A 6,096-nucleotide genomic window follows, 5' to 3' on the forward strand; every position below is an offset into this window, starting at 1 on the left:
AAAAGCAATCTGATGCAGAAATCCTCCATTAGTCTGTACTAAGTACCAATAATTAATGTAATTGTTAATAGATTTTACAGACAGTAAATTTCTAATCAAAAGACAGACGATGGACAAAGAGGAGCGTGGAGACGAAAATAAAGTTTATGAAGTTAGCTCAACTTAAATATTGTTTTAAATCAAACAAAACAGACATTTGAGTTGAAGTTACACAAAATATTCAGTTGATATAATCACCAGATCATATCAAGTTTCTACATGTAGGTTTAGATTTTTAAAAGTTGGTTTTTCCAACTAATGTTTATTTTAAATGACTTTATTTCCATCCTAACAGATCGTCTCTCAGCGGCTCCGTCGCTCGTATCCTGTTAATATTTCTCCCTTTAAACAAATGACATGCAAACAGCTTTACGGTCGTGACGCCACAAACAAAACAGGTTTCACCTCCACAAACCCAAACAGTATGCAAACCATCCACGGCGCCCACAGGCCCACTGGCTGCTGTGCTGTGGTCTAATGTATTCTAATGTGTTCTAATGTGTTTTAATGTGTTTTAATGTGTTGTGTGCGTCAAACCTGAAACTGTGTGAAAGTGCGTCTGCCGTGTGTCTGAAGACGTCTGAACCTGCTGCTGGATGAACTGGTGACGCAGGAAATTACAGAATAACAGCAGCGATGAAAGAGGAGGGCGGGAAAGAAAGAAAGAAAGAAAGAAAGAAAGAAAGAAAGAAAGAAAGAAAGAAAGAAAGAAAGAAAGAAAGAAAGAAAGAAAGAAAACGAAGGGCGGGAGGAAGAGAGAAAGAAAAGATGGAAAAAGAAATGAAGGAAAGAAGGAAGGACAGGAAGAAAGAAAAGAACGAAGGAAAAGAACCGAAGGAAGGGAAAGAAGGAAAGGGAGGAAGCGAGGAACGAAGGAAAAAAGAAAGAAAGAAGGAAATAAGAGACGAAAAGAAAGAACGTGAGCAGAGCCGAGGTTGCACTAAGATAAAACTACGAGCTGCTCAAACTGGGACACCAACAAACTAAAGCAAAATTGAAAAAAAAAAACAAAGAAAGAAACTCTAACTTCCTTTTAAATGTTTGATGAAGGATAAATACAGGATGAGACAAAATAATAAAGTTATGATAGAAAGAAAAGTGTCGTCATTAGTCGAGTTCTGTCCCATAACATCATGTGATGCAACACGAGTAAGAAGATCCACTAAAATGTGAGTTTTATGAGTAACTTTGCATCAATATCCTGCAAATTTAAAACATCTTTAATGTAAAATGAGCGCCTGTGAAATGAACGGATTTAAAGTCACATTTGTTTGATTATTATTTTAGATCATCTCAAGTTTTTACGTGTAATTTGACATAAAAATATCTGTAATGCTTTAAAATGAACAGATTAACTTTTGGAAACAACATTTATGATTATAAATGAAATAACAAACTGTTCATTTTAGATTATCAGGAGCTTTTACACAGAACTTCTCACCAACATGTTATATTTTGGTCATTTTATTGATGTTTTTCTGTAAATAAAAAGCATAAATGCTGTGAAACTACTTTTTTTCTTACAGTTTACAGTCATTTGTCTGTGAGGTAATAATTCTATCAGCCAACAGAGAAACTGAGAGCAGACGCCTCGTCTCAAAACAAAAGTCTGAAAGAGGAGCTGAAACCTTTTCAGAGTTTCTCACTTCCTATTAAAAACCTATTTGGTAACTTTCAAGGACTTCACGTTGACATTATTACAGTTTTTTCAGGTTAAAATATAAATAATATTGTTTGTTTTGTGGCTGTGATATTAAGTGTAGCTACACAAAACAGGGAAAGTCTTTAAAGTTTAAAACAGTTTTATTCCCTGAAAACAGAAAAAGTTCGACACGTTCGCTTCCTGCAGAAAACTCCTGAAGGTTCTCCATCTAAAACAAACTGCAATAATACTTTAAATGAGCTTTTCCCACAATTCAACAGAGTCTTTTCTGCTGCCGGCACCTTAATTAATGAAAAAACGCAGCGAGTGGCAGATTAATCAGCCGTGAAAAGAGTTTAGTTTCGGCGCAAAAACGCTGCAGCGGGTCTGTAAAACACAACACCTGTGCCCAGTTCAACCAGCACTCATATAAAGTATACATGAACGCACTGGGATCTTATTCTTAGATAAATATATAATGTGTTTTACTGCAGAGCTTCAGATTTCATAAGTGGAATTTAGGAGCCGACGATAGGAAACGTACTAAATGTGCTCGTTTATGGGGAAATATACGAAGCGGCGAGTGAAGGTGGAGCTACACGAGCTGAGAAGTGACTCCATGATCAGACGTCAGCTTCTCAAACCTCCAAACTACAACATATTAACGTCGGGTGAGCGTTTATCAGCTCAGGAAGTCTCACCGTAGTAACGCTGAGACGGTGAATGATAACTCAAGTCTTCTTCTGACTAAAATTTAGCTGCAAAAACGCACCAAATCATTTGTAAATTGTCAAAATGCGACTCAACCGTGTCTGATTTGCTTATAGCACAACATATGGATGCTTCAAAAGATATTTGTGGAAGTTTAGCTTCACATATCAAACATGTCTGAAGCTTCTCCTGCATTAACAAACATAATGTGCCAAAAAAAAAAAGAACTCAAAATGTAATTGAGAATGCAGCGTAGGTGGCCAGAAAAGCAAGTTCTCAAATGCAAATGCTCAAAATTTAAATGAGAATGTAGTTTAGTTGTACAGGAATGTAGTAACTGGGGTTGGTTTTTGCTCCGTTTTGGGTCTCCACCACCTCCTGATTATGTGAAAAGGACAAACTGTAAATCAGTCCATGAAACAAGAGCGATGTGTTGATTTTAAACACATTTTATGTCAAAAAATTCCTCAAAATGTAATTGAGAATGCTGGTTAGTTGTACAGGAATGTCATTTTAGACGTTGGTTTTTGCTCTGTTTTGGGTCTCCACCATCTGATTGGCTGGTTGAAAAGGAGCGACCGTAAACTAATACAATTAACAGCAATAATATGTTGATTTTAAATGTATAGTCCAGCAGAAAATACTAGTTTAGTTGCGTAGAAATGTTATTTCTGGAGTAGGTTTTTGCTCTGTTTTGGGTCTCCACCACTTCCAGAATATTTGAAAAAGGACAAACTGTAAATCAATTCAACAAACAGGAATGATATGTGGATTTTAAACATATTTGTTGCAGAAAACACCTCAAAATGCAACTGAGAAGGCACTTTAACTCTACAGAAATGTCATTCTAGGGGTTGGTTTTTGCTCTGTTTTGGGTCTCCACCACCTCCTGAACATCTGAAAAGGAGCGACCGTAAACTAATACAATAAACAACAATAATATGTTGATTTTAACAATATTTCTGGTAGAAAATACCTCAAAATGTAACTGAAAATGCAGTTTAGCTCTACAGAAATGTAACTTTAGGGGTTGTTTTTGCTCCGTTTTTGGTCTCCACCACCTCCTGAGTCAAATATCCGACTTATTAACCGCTAAATGTCCCATTTTCATCGCTAACTTGACTCTAACTGTCTCCTGAGCAACAAACGAGGCCTCTGTTAATACAATACAGCAGATTAATGGAGCCCGCAGGATAAATTTAACTTGTTTTCTGAGGACGTGACCGGGTAAAGTCTGAGAGGAAACCGAGCGCGGAGCTTCACTGTTGACCTTGGGAAAAACAGGTTTCTGAACATGATTAACGGCGGCGGCAGAGAGCGTTTGTGTGGATGTGTGAGCGTTACATGCAGCCCACTGAGCACTCACATTAATTGGGTACAGCGTGGACCATTAGCTCCCCCCCACGCTGCATCACTCGGCAGCCAGGTGGCATCCTGCTGCCGCCGCCGCCGCCGCTGCACTCAAACTACTCATGAATATTTAACCAGCAAGATGTGGGAAAATCAGGGGCCAGGCCTGGAACATCATATCATGTTTTTATATCGGAGCTCATCGAAACCAAGAGCGAACAGATGAAAGAAAAGCTGAAAAGGGAGGCAAGCAGGTTAAAATACTAGGATTAAGGAGAAGAGATGAAGCCGTTTACTGTCCTGGTGAGAGTTTGGAGGGAAAAATGTGGACAAATACGTCACCGCTGGATCAAAAACACGTCTCATGTTGGAGCTACAGGTTGATAGAATCCATTCAAACAGCTGATTTAAGCTGAACTGTAACAGACAACTGGAAATTAACATCATAAAATCAACTAACAGATCAAAGTGTTGAGTTGAAGCGCACATAACATAATAAATTCTGCAAATTTATCCAACTAATGGGAGTGCTGAACCCCGAAACTTGGGCTTAAAAGTTTAAGTTACCTTTTTGCTTTCTTGTTTTTTTTAGAAAATTGCCAAAACTACACAATTTATCATCGAACAAAACTGTAAAAACTGAAGAATTGTTGGATTTTTAACCTCCCGACTGTCTCTGAAGCAACCGTGACCAAACCTAAGCTCAGAATCGTAACGTTTCATCACCAGAAATGAAGCATTTGCATCAGATTCTGCAGAAAAACTAAAAATACTCAACCGCAACCCACAGTCACGTCACAAACATTCAGGGAGGTGTTGAGGCAGAGCGGAGAGGAGACGAATGTGGGAACTAATCAGAATTATCAGGAGGAAAATCAAACCGTCTGGATCAGTAAATAGATGCAGCACGGCTCTGAAAGCACGAACAAAGGAGCCAGTTGTTGGAGACACATCCAGCTGATGGTGGAACATCTTTTACGTTGCACATGCTAATTCCAGGGTTTTTGAATTTTTGTAAACTAAGAAATTTGACTTTCATTTTCTAAAATAAATACATGATTAATGATATTCTAACTGTGTCATTCTGTCCAGAGGATTCAGCTACACTTTGGTTAGATTAACCTGATTGAATACTACAGATTAATGAGTCAAGGACCTTTATTCGTGATTTTAAATATCTAATGTGGCAGTAAATACCTCAAAACCAGACTAAAAATTAAGCTTAGTTGCATAGAAATGTCATTTCTGGAGTAGGTTTTTGTTCTGTTTTGGGTCTCCACCACCTCCTGAGTATTTGAAAAAGGAGAAACTGTAAATCAATAGAAGAAACAGGAATGATGTGTTGATTTTAAACATATTTGCTGTACAAAATACCTCAAAATGTAACTGAGAAGGCACTTTAACTGCACAGAAATGTCATTTTAGGGGTTGGTTTTTGCTCCGTTTTGGGTCTCCACCACCTCCTGAATATCTGAAAAGGAGCAACTGTAAACTAATACAATAAACAACAATAATATGGTGATTTTAAACATATTTGTGATAGAAAATACCGCAGAATGTAACTTTAGGGGTTGGTTTTTGCTCTGTTTTTGGTCTCCACCACCTCCTGAGCAAAACATTCGACTTATTAACCGCTAAATGTTCCATTTTCTTCGCTATACTTTATTTGCACCTTTTCATTTTTAACGTGTTAAATATCGATGTATGTAATGCAATAAATCATTTTTAAAAAAGGAAAAACTAAAGTAGGATATTTTACAAAAACCAGGTGAAACCCTGGACTCAACATTTACAACATTTCTGTGATAAATATTTGAATATTTACATTTTTACAACCTCAACCAGTGAAAATGTGGCGATGTGAGGATTAAGGTGTTGGTTAGATTCACCTGATTAAATTAAACACTGAGCTTAAGACTCTGTGGTTTTGTTATTTGCAGATGATGAACAACAACTTAATGAGATTAAGCATTTAGATTTATGAAGCCCTGAAACCGCAGCCGCATAAACTAAAAGACGAGCCGCAAAACACGGATGCTGCAAAGTTCAGCTCAACAAATTTATTCTCTTCTTCACAACCGTCAGAAAGCAACTGACCTGAGCCCGAGGGGTCACCATCATCCTCCTCCTCATCCTCAGGTCGCCCAAACAAGCCTCCCGGCCGCAAAACTCACTTCCCCCTGCAGCCAGCCGCACACGTGCACGCTCCCTTCGTGCACGCTCCCTCCGTGCACGCTCACCCTGCCTGCAGCGCTGCAGTCCGGCGCTCTGAGAAGCCGACAGCCGACTGCAGCGGCTGCAACACCCAGAGGAGGAGAAACATCCAGCCGGGCGGGAGAGGCCACGCCATTGGT

General features: G+C 38.7%; 1 protein-coding gene across 1 annotated transcript in view; it reads right to left on the reverse strand.

Annotated features, from left to right (window-relative positions):
- LOC103355339 (phospholipase D1-like) overlaps positions 1 to 5,893 on the reverse strand; it is a 53,648-nt gene extending 47,755 nt beyond the window's left edge. Inside the window, exon 1 of the mRNA XM_008279088.1 lies at positions 5,840 to 5,893. The gene's annotated coding sequence lies outside the window, so the exon portion shown is untranslated. The remainder of the gene's footprint in view (positions 1 to 5,839) is intronic.
- Between the last annotated feature and the right edge of the window lie 203 nt (positions 5,894 to 6,096).

This window comes from Stegastes partitus, unplaced genomic scaffold, assembly GCF_000690725.1.
Source record: "Stegastes partitus isolate 25-593 unplaced genomic scaffold, Stegastes_partitus-1.0.2 Scaffold143, whole genome shotgun sequence".
Classification (NCBI taxonomy): Eukaryota; Metazoa; Chordata; class Actinopteri; family Pomacentridae; genus Stegastes; species Stegastes partitus.